This window comes from Panthera pardus, unplaced genomic scaffold, assembly GCF_024362965.1.
Source record: "Panthera pardus isolate Hobbes unplaced genomic scaffold, ASM2436296v1 HiC_scaffold_6, whole genome shotgun sequence".
In the NCBI taxonomy this organism is placed as follows: Eukaryota; Metazoa; Chordata; class Mammalia; order Carnivora; family Felidae; genus Panthera; species Panthera pardus.
In genome coordinates this window covers 104581694-104599623 of record NW_026526991.1, presented here as the reverse complement: position 1 = coordinate 104599623, position 17930 = coordinate 104581694, and the positions used below count along the sequence as shown (strand labels likewise).

Genomic DNA, 17930 nt, shown 5'->3' with positions numbered 1-17930 from the left:
AAGAAACATCTTAAATGACACTGATAGGTAAGGTCAGTGAATACTGTAATCTAATAGGGAGCAGGAATTGAGAAGAGATTCTGATTTAATGTATAAAGTTGTGAAACACTGATGTGAAGAACACTGAATACTGTTTACTCTTAGTAACATCTCTCCATGAAGTCAGACACACGCCCCCAAAATGTTATTAAAGAGCATCTTAAAAGCACTTGACTCCAAGAACATTTCTCAGAAATTGAGGGACCTAGAAAAAAAAGCTATTTCAGTTCATTTTTAAAGTGTCTAATAGCATCTGCAATTGAGAAATAAAAATAAGCACGAATAATTGTGCTGAACACAAAATGCCCAAATGTCAAAGTCTATTGAAAAACAAGTTGTAAAAGACAGCTGTGCTTTAAAACATGTATTTTTCATATAATTAGCTCCAAAAGAACTGTTCAAATTATCCATCCAAAGCAGTCAACCACAACCACCTGCAACCATTACTCAGAAACGTGTCTTCCAAAGCAACCACCTGATTTTCAGGCCTTCTCTTAAGAGGCCAGGATAAAGCTTGCAAATAAGGTGGTATAAAGTGATCTTTTAGGCACAGAAAAAAGACTGGAAGGTAACACCTTTAAGGAACTAGGTGTAATGGGACCTATTCCCTAATGTTGCTGCCAGAATGAAGTTGTCTTAATCCAAGACCTCACTCTTCTTGAAGGGTGTAAAACTTTAAACCCAGCCACCCTCACCAATTACCCACCTGCGCCAAAAGCAGAGGGATTCTCTGCCCTTCCGACCCACCCCGCCAGGAAGAAGAAAAATAATAACCATAATAACCCTAAAGTAGAAATATGAGACCTAGTGCAACAGCTTCTCCAACTGCCTCAAAGGCAACATCCACAGCTCTTCTTCCTTTTGCAATACAACCCTTCATCTCCTATCTTACCATTTAACAGAAGGGGGAAAAAAATCCTCACCTCTTTCAATATTTTACATCAGTCGCCTAACCACACAGATCCACCCTGACCGCACCCCAACCTCCTCATGGCTCCCCAATTTCTCCATCTCGCCACTACCTCGCCCTCAACATCACGTCTCAGAAACCCTCCGTTCTCCAAGCACCCAGAACCCCTATCTCCCACCTCCCACCTCGGGTTCCCCTCATCTATCGCTTCAGCTCCCGCCCAATCCTGGAGCTCTGTGGGGTGGAACCCGCGGGTGGGCTGGGGTGGGGTGGGGTCCGCCCCTCCCCGGACTTTCCCATCCCCCCTCCCCCGGTAGGGAGAGGAGGGGGAGGGGGTCTTGTAGCCTCACCTACAGCTCCGCCCCTCCCCGGGGGCGCGCTGCCCAGCCCTAGCCAGGGCCGTGAGGAAGCAGGCTAAGAAAAGGCAAAAAACCTCAGCGCCAGCGGCAGTCGGGAAGCTCTCGGTCCCGCCCGACTTCCGAGCTGCCGCCACGGCGGCCGTCTCACCCTCCTCAGGGCTGCTGCTGTTGCTGCTGCTGCCTCCCGGGCGCCGCCACCACCGCCGCCACCACTACCGCCGCCGCCGCCACAGCCACAGTACGGCCCCAGCGCCCGCCGACGTCACTACGCCCCGCCCCCTGCGCGAGACACCTAGCCCCGCCCCAGGGCCCGGGCCCGGGCCGCGAGACACCGCGAGCTCCGCCTCCTCGTGGCCGGGCCACCTAGCTTTCCTGCACTCTCCTGGGAGCGCGACTTGGCAGCCCGCAGGCCTCCGGCGACTTCCAGAGGAAGACGGGTCAGGGGCTGGGAGTGGGGTGATTCAGGGTTCCGGCGGCGGCTGCGCGCCCAAGCAGGGCAACGGTCGCGGGGCGTACACACCCCCCACGCGCGGCCCCTGCAGCCACGGGAAGGGAGAGCGGGAGCCGGCTACGGGAAGAGGCTGTAGGTGGGAGCGAGGCAAGGCGCCGTTTGTCTCCTTCTGCTTGCCGTAGGAAGTGGACCGGCCAGGCCCGAAGAGCGGAATCGTCGCTTTCCCAAACCTTAGAGTCGCCCAACCCCCTCCTTGGCGGGGCCCGTTACACAAGCCCCAGGACAGTCACTGTTGTTGAGAGTTGGTCTAGAATTGTACATTCCGGGCTGCGCTCCCGCGGCCGCGGTGGGAACTCTTTGTCGGAGGGAAATTGGATTTTTTTTCGCCCTCACCCTTAGCTTTTGCGAATGTGGCCGTGGGGCTGTCCACTGGACCTTAGGGAAAGAACTTAGGCTTCGCGGAAGACCCACGCTAGTGTACGTGGTTTTTGAGCGCGGCGGGAGAGGAGAACGTGGGCGGAATTTGAGGTCCACTTTCAGTTCCCGCAATGTGGCAAATGCGGTGCTACGTTGTCTCACTCAGTCTTCACAGCAGCTAGGCGAGTCGGCCAAGCAAATGGTACCTTATTCAGGAAACCCAGTTTTCTTGTGCTGTCTCGTAGATTTTCTTTTGTTGGAGCTATGCAAAGAGGACAACTGCATCCTTTAATTTAAGAATTTAGGTAAACTATCCCTGAACCAGAAAGAAGGAGTGATGTAAATTATATTTGTTCCCAGCCTTTTAGGTTGCATTGAATAATTTAAAATGACATTAAAAGGAGTTGAGTCCTCATTTGCCCCTGCTTATTCTCTACAATTAACCAATTCACACTCCTTCATAATCCCACTAACATTTTCCCCTCCCTCCCTCAGTATTCACATTCATTCATTCACCAAATTCTGTTTCATGCTGCCCAGACTCTGTTTCCTCCCAGATCACCAAGCACTTGGATTATTGCAGTTCCCCGTCCTGCTGTACAGTCGCCCCCTTCAGTACATTCCACATATGCCTACCAATTGTCAGACTGTGCTGCCAGAGAAGATTGTATAGCTGCCAAGTAAGCATCCGAAAATACTTCTTTTTTTTTTAGACATGTGGCTTTTTACCCCCAAAAAAATCCATGCTATGTCGATTATTTTTCAAAATCTTCCTCATCTAACTGCTGATCTGCTCATCCTGTTACTCCCCAGAAGTGTGGTGAGGTAAGAGGAAAGTAGGAGTCACATCCTAGTGTCCCTTCTGCCACTCTCTATTTGTGTGACCTTGGGAAAATCACTTCACTTCTGAGTTCTGCTTTTCTTAACTGTAAAATGGGGTGTGAACTAGATGTCTGAGATCCAACATGTCACTAAATGTGTGGATCTGAAGCGTTTCTGTGCTAAGCCCTAAATTATACATACACAGGATACTATCAATATCACAGACTCAGAATTGTGGTAGTATGTTTTTCTGTGTTTTGGGAGGGAGTTGTTTGGTTTTTTGCCATTCCACTAGTTGTTTTTTCTTATGTCCTACTCTGCTCCACTTGTCTTTTTTTAAGCTTACATTTAGTATTTTTTTTAACTTACATTTAGTATTTTTTTTTTATTAAAGCTTGGGTGAGTACTCCCTTTGGCAGCACATATACTAAAATTGGAATGTTAGAAGTTTAGCCTGTCCCCTGTGCAAGGATGACATATAAATTTATGAAGTGTTCCATATTTGCAAACTAATGTAACATTGCTTGTCAACTGTACTTAAAAATATATATAAGCTAGCTAACTAAGCACATGCATTCATTACCTCTTCTTCCTGAGACCGCATTAAAATGCTAATAAAGGAATTTAAAAATGATACAAACTCATACATAATAGAAAATGAGAATGAGACCACCAAATTTTTTTAATTTTACATACCAAGTGAGTGCAGTCTGACTAAACAAAATGAAAGAAACCATAATGTAGAATAGGTTCAGATGGTGTTGTAGCCAACAGGGAGATTAAATAAAGATCTCTGCATAGAACAGAAGAGCCCTCCCTTATCTCAGATACCATAACCAGGCATTTATCCCAGGCTAAAAATCAAGAGTTCTCATAATCTCTGGGGAAGAGTTGGGCAGCTATTTGAACATTTAATGACTAAAGCAGTCTTCATTCTGGCACAATAGCTAGTTTTCTACCCACTCACCGTTGAGTGAAGTTGTGCAAGTTGGCAAGACCTTCCCAAGTTCACAAGATTCCTAATCAGCATTCCAATTACCTCATCTTAAACATGAACAGACAACCAAGGATTAGATAATTAGATATTCAAAAGAAGTCTCCAATTTAGGGGGCGGGGGAAGGGGAGAAAGATAAACAGAGAATGGCCATAGAAGAACTAGAGAAACTTCAGAGAACTTTAAAAATAATAACTGGGGGGGCGCCTGGGTGGCTCAGTCGGTTAAGCCTCCGACTTCAGCTCAGGTCACGATCTCGCGGTCTGTGAGTTCGAGCCCCGCGTCGGGCTCTGGGCTGATGGCTCAGAGCCTGGAGCCTGCTTCCAATTCTGTGTCTCCCTGTCTCTCTCTGCCCCTCCCCCGTTCATGCTCTGTCTCTCTCTGTCTCAAAAATAAATAAAACCTTAAAAAAAAATTTTTTTAAAATAATTACTGGGATGCTCCTAGGCTTATTACACCTAGGAAACAAGAATAGTATACCAGTATACCCAGATGAAGTAACAATCCGAGAATAAAAAGTAAGTCTTAAAATTAGAAAGAAGAAATGGCCAAAATTATAAATTCACTTGAAGTGTTAAAAGATTAAGCCAATGAAATTTTTTTAAATAGAAAAAATATGCAAAGAGATGGAAATTGCAAGAGAAAATATAAGAGTAAGAATCCAAAAGGACTAATATTATAAAAAAAGAGGAAAACAAAGTAAATAGAAAATGGAAAATTACTCAAAAATCCTGGAAGAAAATCTGCCAGAGCTTAAAGTGTCTACTAGTACAGAGCAAAAACAAATAAAAAACAACCTTGTAAATATTACAAATGCAAAGACAAAGAGAAGATTCAGATCCTAAATTTCCAAAGAGAAAAAAAGTGACCCATAAAAGAATAAGAATCAAGCTTACATTAGAATTCTTATCATCAACACTAAATGAAAGAAAATAGACTTTCAAGTTTCTTTTTTTTTTTTTATAATCTTTTTTTAACGTTTATTTTTGAGACAGAGAGACAGAACATGAACGGGGGGAGGGTCAGAGAGAGAGGGAGACACAATCTGAAACAGGCTCCAGGCTCTGAGCTGTCAGCACAGAGCCCGACATGGGGCTCGAACTCACAGACTGTGAGATCATGACCTGAGTTGAAATCAGACGCTTAACCGACTGAGCCACTCAGGCACCCCGGACTTTCAAGTTTCTGAGGGAAATATTTCTTGACCTCAAAACCTAAGAAAAAAATTTAATTTTCAAAAAAGTCCCATTCCTACCTGAATCATCATTAAGTAAAAGAGCAGAATGAAAACACTTTCAGATAGGCAGGGACTCATAAAGTTAAACTCCCACATACCCCCTTTTTCTTAATGTTTATTTATTTATTTATTTTGAGAAAGAGAAAAAGAGCACAAGCAGGGGTAAGGCAGAGAGAGGGAGAGAGAGAATCCCAAGCAGGCTCCATGCTGCCAGCACAGAACCTGACATGGGGCTCAAACCCATGAACCATTAGATAACAACCTGAGATCACAACCTGAGCTGAAACCAAGAGCCAGACACTTAACCAACTGAGCCACCCAGGCACCCCTATACTCCCACATAACCTTTTTTAAAAAAAGAGTTTCTTGAAGATGTGCTCAGGCAAAATGAGGTAGAAAACAGCGTATTTGACAATACATTTAGGGGTCACTAGATCTAATTCAGGAGGACAGGGAAGATCTAATTCAGGGAAGTCCCAAAAGGTTAGGCTACTGGGAGAGAAATCTGAAGAAAAGAGAATTCAACTGAATGACCGTGATAGAAAGCTTAGAAAATGCTGTTTTCTGGTGTTCAACTTTTAGACCCAACATATTAATAAATTATAAATAACTTGACATAGTTAAAGCATAGTTTATAAATTATACTGTTGTTGACAATATAAAGGTAAAAATACCCTTTTACGGTATTTTAACTTTAAGATGTGGAACATAGGAAGGAAAGGTAGACGATAAAAGCATTCAAGAGATTATGTTTATTATTGACAAAACTTTTCTGGTTGTTAAAACGTGTTGTCAGAAGTAGGAAAAGTAACCAATGGAGGAGCAAGGAATTGTTAGTCTATATTGAGAGGGTAGGCAGACACATGGTACAGGATTTATAAGCAAGCTAAATCATGAATCTAGATAGTTCATCAAGAAATGGTGGCAGAAGATTTAATAGTATTTAACTGGCAATATTCCCCTATTTTTCTGCAGATTCTATACAATTCTATCAAAATCTCAGCTGCCTTTTTTCCCCCAAAATTGACAAGCTGATCCTAAAATTCACATGGAAATGTAAAGGGTTCAGGATAGCCAAAACAATTAAAAAATAATAATTAGAACAGGGGTGCCTGGGTGGCTCAGTCAGTTAAGCATCTGACTTCAGCTCAAGTTGCAATCTTGCAGTTCGTGGGTTTGAGCCCCACATCAGGCTCTGTGCTGACAGCCTGGAGCCTGCTTTGGATCCTGTGTCTCTCCCTCTCTCTTTGTCCCTCCCCCACTCACACTCTCTCTCTCTCTTTCAAAAATAAACATTAAAAAATTTTTTAATAAAAAAATTAGTCATTCTTCAAGATTTCAAAACTGACTACAAAACTACAGTAATCTAGATAGTATAGTACTAGAATAGTGATAGACATATATATCAGTGAAATAGAATTGAATGTTAAGAAATAACCCATACATTTATGGACAATTGATTTTCAACAAGAACTTCAAGATAATTTGATGGGAAAAAATAATCTTTTCAACAAAAGGTGCTATAACAATTGTATATCCACATGCAAAAGAATGATACTGGACCCCGACCTCACATATACCAACATTAATTTAAAATGGACCACAGACCTAAATATACATGCAAAAACTGTAATACTCTTAAAGAAAACATAGGTATAAGTTTGTGTGACCTTGGATTAGGCAATTGTTTCTTAGCTGTGAAACCAAACCTATAGGTGACAAAAGAAAAAAAATACGAAAATTGGACTTCACCAAAATGAAAAACTTTTGTATTATTCAGCCTTAAAAAGGAATGAAATTCTGACACATTACAACATGGATGAACCTTGGAGACATTATACTAAGTGAAATGACCCAATCACAAAAGGACTGTATATTATATGATTCCATCCCATACGATAAACCTGGAGTATTTGAAGTCATAGAATCAGAAAGTAAAAGGGTGGTTGACAGGGGTTTGGAGCAAGGAGAATATAACATTAGTATTTAGGAATTAGAGTACTTCCCAAACTTCAGTTTGGGGAAAAATGAAGTCCTGGAAATGATAGTCATGATGATTGCAGATCAATGTGGATATATTTAATGCCACACAACTGTAGAGTCAAAAATGGTTCAAATAGTAACTATTATGTTGTATTATATTTTACCACACACAAAAAAATCTTTTGTGCTTCAAGTATACTGGTTTGGACTGAATTGTGTTCTTTCAAAGTTCCTCACCCTTTCCCTTAACCCTCAATTTATTTGGAGAGAGGCCTTAAAAGAGGTAATTACAGTTAAATAAGGTCATAAGAGTGGGAACCCTAATCCCATAGGACTGATGTCCTTGTAAGAAGAGGAAGAGACACTTGGGGCATATGCACAGAGAAAAGGCCACACAAGGACACAACCAGAAGATGGCCATCTGCAAGCCAACCAAACATGCTAACATCTTGATCTTAGTTAGACATTCAGCCTCCAGAACTGTGAGAAATAAATTTTTGTTGTTTAAGCCCCCAGTCCCTGATGTTTTGTTATGGTATCTTTACCAGACTAGTACAGATTTTGATACTGAGAAGTGGGATTTTGCTGCAACAGATACCTAAAAAAATGTGGAAGTGGCTTTGGAATTGGATTATGAATAGAGGCTAGAAGAATTTTGAGGTGCTTGTTAGAAAAAGCCTAGATAGGGGCGCCTGGGTGGCTCAGTCGGTTGAGTGTCCGACTTTGGCTCAGGTCATGATCTCGCGGTCCGTGAGTTCCAGCCCCGCGTCGGGCTCTGTGCTGACAGCTCAGAGCCTGGAGCCTGTTTCAGATTCTGTGTCTCCCTCTCTCTCTGACCCTCCCCGTTCATGCTCTGTCTCTCTCTGTCTCAAAAATAAATAAATGTTAAAAAAAAAAAAAAAGAAAGAAAAAGCCTAGATTGCCTTGAAGAGAGGCTGTTGGTACAAAAATGGATGTTAAAGGTGATTCTGGTGAGATCTGGAGCAGAAATGAGGAGCATGTTACTGAAAACTGGAAGAAAACTGACCCTTATAAGATGGCAAAGAAATTGGCCAAATTGTGTTCTAGTATTTTGTGGAAATAATTTAAAAGTAATAAAGTTGATGGGGCGCCTGGGTGGCTCAGTCAGTTAAGCCTCTGATTTCAGCTCAGGTCATGATCTCACTGCTCAAAAGTTCGCAAGTTCAAGCCCTGTATCCAGCACTGTGTTGACAGCTCAGAGCCTGGGGCCTGCTTCAGATTCTGTCTCCTCCCCTCTTCCAGCTCTCTCTCTCTCCTTCTCTCTCTCTCTCAAATTAAAAAAATAAAGTAATAAAGTCGAATATTTCTAAGCAAAGTGTTAAAGGTGCAGTCTCATTTCTTCTTACTAGTTATAGTAAAATGCAGGAAGAGAGAGATAAATAGAAGGTATTATTCAACAAAAAGGAACCAAAATGAAGATTTGGAAAATTCTTAGCCTATCTGTGATATTATGATTTATATTTGGTCATTCAGAGGACCAAAAAATATTTCTCAAATATGTTCAGTCTTTGTCCACTGTTCCTGGTTCTCAGTTCCCAAAACCCTTGGCATTTCCTGAACAATAAAAGCAACGGGAACATCTTTCGTCATAATATTTGGTCTCCTGTCTTCAGTTCCTGAAATCACTTCAGAGACATAAAGGTGAAATAGGTGTCTTGTTATTCATAACAAGTCCCTTTCCACCACAACTGAGATTATGTTAATGAAGTGACTTTTGGAAAGCACCTAAGGATGAGAGCTGGTTACCAGGGGAACCAAACAGGAATAGAGGTTTGGAACTTTCAGTCTCCCCACCAATCCCCAGCTCTTGGGAAGAGAGAGGTGCTGGAGTTTGAATCAATTACCAATAGCCAATGATTTAATCAATCTTGCCTACATAATGAAGCCTCCATCAAAAACCCGAAAGAATGAGATTGGAGAGCTTCTGGGATGGTGAACACAAGGAGGGTATGAGTAAAGTGATGTACCTGGAGAGAGCATGGAAGTTCTGTGTCCTTTTACCATGTTTTTACTGTGCCTAATGCCTCTCTTCCATCTGGCTGTTCCTGAATTATATCCTTTTATAATAAACCAGTAATCTACTAGGAAAATGTGTCTCTGAGTTCTGTGAGCCACTCTAGCAAGTTAATCAATCGAGAGGGGCATGGGAACCTCTGATTTATAGCCAGTTGGCCAGAAGCACAAATAATAACATAGGCTTGCATCTGACATATGAAGGTGTAGGGAAGAGAGGGGGGTGACAGGAGTCTTGTAGGACTGAGTCCATAACCTATGGGATCTGATACTATCTCTGGGTAGATACTGTCCACTGAGTGGAAATGTAAGATATCCAGCTGGTATCTGGAGAATTACTCCTTGATGATGTGGGGAAACCCACCTCTTTCCCACAAGTTGGAATTGGGTGCAGAACCCAATTACTATCCATACTAGAAATAAGAAAAGTATATTCTGGAGAGCACACTAAGGGTGTGGCTAGAAAAATCATTTGATAAAGAGATCATAGGTGCTGTAGAGTCCAAGGACAGGCTGCCCTAAGATGGGCCACTTTAGCATGAACATTATTTTGAATTAAAAACAAAACCCAGCAGATTCAGAAAAAAAAGCATTTTTACCCCCCCCCCCCCCCCCAACTGCCTCTTTGTACCAGGAAGAGAGTTATTAACAGAGATTTCTCTTTACCTAAGAAACTTATCTACATATTAGAGTAACCTTGGTTTTCCAAACATCTTTCACCTTCCTGCTAGTAGTCTTTTCTCCCCTTTATATCCTCAGATACCTCTTTTTTAGCTCATATAAGCATCCTGTTGGGGCGCCTGGGTGGCTCAGTCGGTTAAATGTCCGACTTCAGCTCAGGTCACGATCTCGCGGTCCGTGAGTTCAAGCCCCGCGTCGGGCTCTGGGCTGATGGCTCAGAGCCTGGAGCTTGCTTCCGATTCTGTGTCTCCCTCTCTCTCTGCCCCCCGCCCCCCCCCCCCCCCCGTTCATGCTGTGTCTCTCTCTGCCTCAAAAATAAATAAACGTTAAAAACTAAAAAAAAAAAAAAATAAGCATCATGTTGCCTGAATGTCTTTGGAATTTCCTGTCTGTGTGGATTCCCTGTATGTACGCAATTAAATTTGATTTTCTCTTGTTAATCTGTCTCATATCAATTTGATTCTTAGTCCAGCTAGAAGGACCTTGAAATAAGAGAAAAAATTCTTTCTCCCCATAGTGTGATTCATGGACTTAGCCATCTCAGAAGTATCCAGGAAAGAAGTGAGATTATACCAGAAGAAACACTGCCAGCTGGGAATAAAAGGGATAGAATCAACAAAGTAAAGGAATCTTGTCAGACTTCTGGATTCTACAGGATAAAACAATAGAGTTCTCTGGCTGCCAGTCCCCATTATCCTCAAGAAAGGGAGGAATAACACCAAAAGCTATTCAGAGATCAGCAGGGCTGTATCACTCCTACCATGAACTCAGAGGATACAGGTCTGGGGGGGCAAGGCTGTATCCTTGGCTTCAGTAGGTCAGGCTGCTACCAACCAATCTCTCAGGAACAAAACTGCTGCCAGGACCAAGAGGATAATGCTGCTACCCCCTTAAGCCCAAAGGGCAAACCACTGAGCCAAAAAAGACTACTTTGAGCCTTAAAATCTAATGGAATTTGCCTTGCTAAGTTTTGGACTTCCTTTGGACCCACCCCCTTTCTTCTTTCTGATATCTTTCTTTAAAATGGGGATGTCTAAGGACACCTGGGTTGCTCAGTCGGTTAAGCGCCTGACGTTGGCTCAGGTCACAATCTCATGGTTCATGGGTTTGACCCCCTCATTGGGCTTGAAGCCTGGAGCCTCGCCCTCTGTCTCTGCCCCCTCCCCCCACCTGCATTCTGTCTGTCTCTCAAAAATAATAAACATTAAATTTTAATTTATTTAAAAAATTTAAAAAAAATTTTTAATGTTTATTTACTTGAGAGACAGAGACAGAGCATGAGCGGGGGAAGGGCAGAGAGAGAGGGAGACACAGAATCTGAAGCAGGCTCCAGGCTTTGTGGAGCATCCGACTTTGGCTCAGGTCATGATCTGCCTATCTCACCTTTCTGTCTTGGAAGCACATAATTTGTCTCACAGGCTCACAGCTGGAAGAGGAATTTTGCCTCAGCATGAATCATATTTCAAGTCTCATCCATACCTGATTTAGATGATATTTAGATAAGGCTTTGGACATAGATTTGGTTCTGAAAGAGTTAAGAATTTGGGATTGGGGGTGAATGTATTTTGCATGTGAGAAGGGTATACCCAGAAGGCAGATTGTTTTGGACTGAACTGTGTTCTCCTAATTAGTTATATGTGGAAACCTTACCCCACAACATGGCTGTATTTGGAGACAGGGCCTTTTATTTATTTTCTTTTTTAATGTTAATTTTTGAGAGAGAGAGAGCTTGGGGGAGGGGCAGACAGAGAGAGGGACAGAGGATCTGCAGTGGACCCCACGCTGATACCACAGAGCCAGATGCAGGGCCAGGGCCCAATGCGGGGTGCAGTGTGGGGGCCCGAACTCGGGGAACCACGAGATCATGACCTGAGCCAAAATCAAGAGTCCGACACTTAACTTTCTGAGCCACCCAGGCACCCCCAGAGACAGGGCCTTTTAAGAGATGATAAAGGTTAAGTGAGGTCATATCCAGTCTATGGGATTTTGATATGGCAGCCCTAATAGACTAACTCAGACACTGTCAGAAAAGTGAAAAGACAACACACAGAATGGGAAAAAATTTTGCAAACCATATATCTGATATTATAGCCAGAATATATAAATAACTCTTAAAATTCAACAATAAAAATACAACCCCATTAAAAAATGGGTCCAAATTATGAATAGATATTTCTCCAAAGAAGATACATAAATAGCCAAAAATCACATGAAAAGACACTCAACATCATTAGTCATAAGGGCAATGCAAATTAAAATCATAATGAGATATCACTTCGCACCCACTAGGATGGCTATAATAATTTTTTTTAAGACTTATATTAACAAGTGTTAGGATGCAGAGAAATCAGAACCCTCATACCCTCCTGGCGGGAACACAAAATGCCATAGTCACTTTGTAAAACATTCTGGCACTTCCTTGAAAAGTTAAACATAGAGTTATGATAAGACCCAGCAATTCCCCTCCTAGGTATATACCTGAGAGTTTAAAACGTCCACAGAAAACATGAAAATTTGTATATGAGTGTAATAGCATTATTCATAATAGCTGAACAGTGGGAAATAAATCATTAAAAAACATAATTTCAATAAATTGCTGGCTTGCAACAAAACAAAAGAATTGTCCTCAAATACTCGGTGCCTTATGAATAACAAATATTTATTTCTCACCTAGTCGGAAATTGACAGCTGGAGGGAGGGGCAGTTCAGCTGCTGTGTCCCTGATCTAAGTGCAAGTCAAATTCAGTCAGTCTCACATGTCTCCCATTCAAGGATTGGGACATAAGGAACACTAGTCACCTGCGTTATATTTTCCTCATGATGGAAGGCAGAACACAAGAGGCTGAGCCACAAAAATTCCTTGAAGGGGTGCCTGGAGCTTGCTTCAGATACTGTCTCCCTCTCTGCCCCTCCCCCGCTTGTACTCTGTCTCTTTCTCTCAAAAATAAATAAATATTAAAACAAAAACAAAAACCTCTGAAGGCTGCACTCAGATGTGTCATATGTCCTGCCTGCTCACATTATATTAACCAAAGCAAAAGTAAATCGCACGACCAGATCCAAAATAATTGTGGGAAAAGTATACTCTTCTCATGGAGTAGAATGGGGGAAGACAAGAGAGAAGGAAAAAGACATGGCCTTACCTTTATTTTATTTATTTATTTTTTAATGTTTATTTATTTTTGACAGAGAGACAGCGAGCATGAGTGGGGTAGGGGCAGAGAGAGAGGGAGACACACAATCCGTAGCAGGCTCCAGGCTCTGAGCTATCAGCACAGAGCCCGATGGCGGGGGGGGGGGGGGGGGGGGGGGGGGGCTCAAACTCACAGACTGGGAGATTAAGACCTGAGCGGAGCCGAAGTCAGACGCTCAACCGACTGACTGAGCCACCCAGGCGCCTCTTGACCTTACCTTTAAAAAATTTTTTTCTAAAACTTGTGCACACCACTTCTGCTTATTTCCATGGCAAAAGCTCACTACATGGTCATTCTTTGCTCAAGGACAAACTGGAAATATAGCCTTTATTGTGGATGGTCATGGACCCATCAAATTTAAGAAGTTCTATTACTGAAATAAGGAGAAAAGGGCTAGTGAACGACAACTATCACTCTCTGCCACAAACCTCTACCTAGAAAGCATCACAAAAACACAAGGGAATGAAAATGTGGCAGGCTAAGGACACGAAGGCAGTTTCCTAATTTAAATCTGCCTAAAGTCCCCAAAAGAGAATTGAGAGAATGGAGGTGAGCTTATATGCATGTAATGGGTGAGGACTTTCCATATGTATAAAAGACATAAATCCACACATTAGAGGTCACTAAAAATACTAAGTAAGAAGAAATCCAGCCTAGAATATTGACTGAAACTGACAACATAAAAGACAACACTTTTTTTTTTTTGGACTACATATTGTAAAATCAGTTGCATTATTTTCCTAGGGCTGCTGTAACACAGTGCCACAGAGTGGGTGGCTTAATATATGAGAAATTTATTGTCTCATAGTTCTGGAGTCTAGAAGTCCAAAATCCAGGTGTCAGCAGTCATGCTTCCTCTGAACTGGTGGGGAAAAGCCTTCCTTGCCTCTTCCTAGTTTCTGATGATCTGTAGCAAACCTTGTCCGTCCTTAGCTTGTAACTGCAGCACTTCAATCTCTGCCCCCATTATCATATGATATCTCTTCATATGTGTGTGTCTCTTTTCCTCTCCTAACAGGACACCAGTCATATTGGATTAATGACTTCTCCAATATAACCTTATCTTAACTAATTATCCACAATTGCCTTATTTCAAAATAAGGTCCCATTCTTAGGTACTGGGGCTTAAGGCTTTAGCATATCTTTTTGAGTGATACAATTCAACTCATAACATCAGACAAATAAAAGATCAGCTTACTTACAAAGGCACAGTAATTAAAGTGACAGCAGACTTGTTAACACAAAAGGGAAGCCAGAAGACAGAATAATATCTTCAAGTGAGGAGAGACATCTTGGAATTGTGTACCCAGTAACGCTATTTTATAAGACCAAGGACAAAACAGAGACATTTCAAATAAACAAAAGCACAGGGTTTATTACTAATTGATCTTCATTAAAGGAAAATGTAAATGATATTTCAGAAAAAAAATAATCCTAGGGGCGCCTGGTGACTCAGTCTGTTGGGGGTTCAACTCTTGATTTCAGCTCAGGTCATGATCTTCCAGTTGGTGGGATAGAGCCTCAAGTCAGGTTCTGTGCTAACAGCGTGGAGCATGCTTGGGATTCTCCCTCTCCCCCCCCCCCCGCCCCTCCCCCGTTCATGCACATGCACTCACTCTCTCTCTCTCAAAATAAATAAACATTTTTTAAAAAAGAGAACAAATCCTAGAAAAAGTTCTGAAAGGAGTATAGTGATCAAAGAAATTAGTGAACATGTGGAGATATCTAGAAAAATATAGTTTATAACTTCCCAAAACTGATCGAAGAAGAAATAGTAGGCCCAAATGTTTCTATAACAAAGAAATTTTCTTGGTATTAAATATTAAAAACTCTTGCATTAAAAAAAAAGTCCAGAAGGCTTTACAAATCAGCTCTACAAAATATTTAAGGAACAAATAATTTTAAACTTATTTTCAACTCTTCTGGAGAATTTATAAAAAATAGAGTTAGAAAATGCCCCCAATCCAACTCATTTACTGAAGTTAATAAAACATTAATACCAAAGTCAGACAAGGACAGTATAAGAACGTTGTTACAGAGTAATAATACTCATGACTAAAGGTGCAAAAATATTAAGTAAACCAAATGCAACAATATATTTAAAAGACAGTGTATTATAATTCGGTTGGGCCTACCCAAGTGTACAAATGTGATTTAATATTAGAAAATCAATTAATTTACTACATTAAGATATTAAAAAGTTATATCAAAGATTCACAAATAAAATAATATTTGATAAAATCCAGTACCCATTTATGATAAAAACTCTTAGCAAAACACCTCATGTCCTAGCGACGAGCCTCGTTGCTAGGGGCGGAGGCCTGTGAGGCTGTGGAGTGTGGTGGCTGTGGACCCCTCCACCCCGCCCCCAACGGGTCTCAGCTCCCAGCCTGGCCAGCCCGCTGTAATTACAGAGATTAGGAAGTGGCTGCCTGAACTATTTTCCAAAGGATAAACATTACAAAGCATTGAATGGCAGCCTCCCAAGAAAATGCTATTCGTTTGGGAGGAACACAACTTCCAGCCACAAGGAATGCTGTTGCTCAGGCACCATCCAAAGCAAGCTCCTCCTCAGAAGGCTTTGTGTGGGTTCCATGCAGTGATGGGGAAGCTGCAAAGCAAACCCAAACACAGCGCTTATAAATACAGCAGGCTCGATGGAATTGTAGAAGAGAGAATTCAAACTAAAACTTGTCAGGAGTATAGCCCAGCTCACATGGATACTGTCTGTCTCTGTTGTTGCTGCTCTGAATTCATACCTGTATGTCTCTGCAGGAAAGATAAGACAGTTGTGGCCTATAACTGGAAAACTAGAAATGTGGTTCAAAGGACATTAAGGAGGAATCATTAAGATAGCCTGTATTAACAAACCAAGCCAGGTCTTCAGCCTGACAGCCATGACAGGATGGTCATGATGTAGGGCTTGGATGGTGCCCTACAACCAAGGCAGTGGTTCTCTTGCCATCACGCTATGGTGCTCACTGGATTGGTTGTGAGTCTAGACTCGTCACACCTGTGCACTGGCTCTCAGGACAACACCCTGCTTCTGTGGGATGTTGGGACTGGACAGTGTTCAAAGAAAGCTTTCACCCCAGGGACCTGGTCACAGACCTGTTCTGGGTCCCCCCAAAACCATACAGGCTTCTGAAGATAAAACCATTAGATTATGGGATGGTCAAGGGTTACAGGTAGCTCATATATTTCCTGCAAAGAAGCATATTCAGACCTACTGCAAGCTCAGTGAGGACAAACACAAGTATATCTCCTACAGCAATGGCTTTGGAAGGCAAGGCTGTGGAACTACATTGTGGGACCTAAGGCAGATACAAACAGAATATGAATATAAGGAGCATTTCCTGTTGCATCCTGTGTCTTTCTACCAAGACCATTGGCCTTGATGTCTATAACTGCTACCTCATCACATGACTGCAAAGTGAAGATTTACTGGAGCCTGCCTGTTCACCTTATCCCTGGATGGATCAAGACCTTTGACTTCCTTGGCTGTTGCTGACAGCGTCTTCTCACTATATGCAAGTTTTAGCAGAGGAATTCACCTACTCAGATACATAACCATATCGACAAAAACTTCATTCAAGTTACTTCTGAACATAGCATGCTGACTATATACCCTTAATGATATATAGTTGAGCACCTGGGTGGCTCAGTCTGTTAAGCATCTGACTTTGGCTCAGGTATGATCTCATAGCTTGTGAGTTTGAGCCCCGCATGGGGCTCTGTGCTGACAGTATGGAACCTGGAGCCTGCTTCAGATTTTGTGTTTCCCTCTCTCTCTGCCTCTCCCCTGCTTGTGCTTTCTCTCAAAAATAAACATTTAAAGAAATTAAAAATAATATATAGTCTAATAACTACAAAAATATTTGAAAGTTACTTAGATTTATTGTTAGTGGCATCAATGGAATAGTAATTCTGAAACTATTTATTTTTTTAAGTAGGCTTGGGGCTTGAACTCTGGACCCCAAGATCAAGACCTGAGCTGACATCAAGAGTCAGATGCTTAACCAACTGAGCCACCCAGGAGCACTCCCCACCCCTCCCCCCATCCTTTTAAAAGCTAGATCACATTATTTCACCTTCATGCTCAAAGCACTCCAGTGGCTTTCTACCTTGCTCACAGTAAAATCCAAATTCTTATAACGGCCTTTAATTCCTACACGATTTAGTTCCCTCTGACTCTTTGACTTTATCTGCTATTCTCCTTCTAGTTCATTCTGTGCCAGTTGTACTGAGTTCCTTGCTGTTTCTCAACCATGCCAAGCATGCTCTTGCCTCAAGACTTGCTCCTTCTCATGGGCACATCTTCTGCCAGATGGCTTCAAGGGTTGTTTTCTTACTTCTTTCAGGTCTCAGCTGTAACCATCCCTGAAGCCTCCCTGATTCCCTATGCAGAACAGCTATCTCTCTACATGCTGGGGCAATAAAACAAAAAACAAACAAACAAAAGAAAAGCCATCTTTCCATGTCCTCCCTGCCCCCCACCCACTTGTTTCATTTTTCTCCATTTGACATACTATATATATATATATATATATATAGATATACAGATATAGATGTATATGTAGATATACATACAGATGTATATATACATACATACATACATATAGATGTATATATAGATACATACAGATACATATCTGTATCTGTATGTACAATGCTTGTTTATTTATTTTCTATCTCCTCCTCTGAAATATAAGTTCTATGAGGGAAGGAACTTTCTTTTATTCCCTGTTTTATGCCTAGTGCTTGGAACATAGTTGGCACTTAGAAAAAATTGCTTAATGAATAAATGA

The 17930-nt window shown here is 41.8% G+C and overlaps 1 protein-coding gene, 1 non-coding gene and 1 pseudogene across 14 annotated transcripts in view; 2 read left to right on the top strand and 1 right to left on the bottom strand.

Moving 5' to 3' along the window:
• ERC1 (ELKS/RAB6-interacting/CAST family member 1) overlaps nt 1–1564 on the bottom strand; it is a 516510-nt gene extending 514946 nt beyond the window's left edge. For 11 of the 13 annotated variants that reach the window (XM_019464947.2, XM_019464955.2, XM_019464951.2 and 8 more), the window contains exon 1: nt 1300–1550. The gene's annotated coding sequence lies outside the window, so the exon portion shown is untranslated. Of the gene's footprint in view, nt 1–1299 lie in introns of all 13 variants that reach the window. The other 2 variants (XM_019464949.2, XM_019464948.2) reach the window with 2 other exon arrangements.
• A 1837-nt stretch (nt 1565–3401) lies between these two features.
• On the top strand, nt 3402–3504 carry LOC128775161 (U6 spliceosomal RNA). Its single transcript, XR_008419810.1, has one exon. It is a non-coding gene; the product is annotated as a U6 spliceosomal RNA (small nuclear RNA).
• Nucleotides 3505–15655: 12151 nt separating this feature from the next.
• LOC109276170 (WD repeat-containing protein 31-like) lies at nt 15656–16742 on the top strand (annotated as a pseudogene).
• Nucleotides 16743–17930: the final 1188 nt, after the last annotated feature.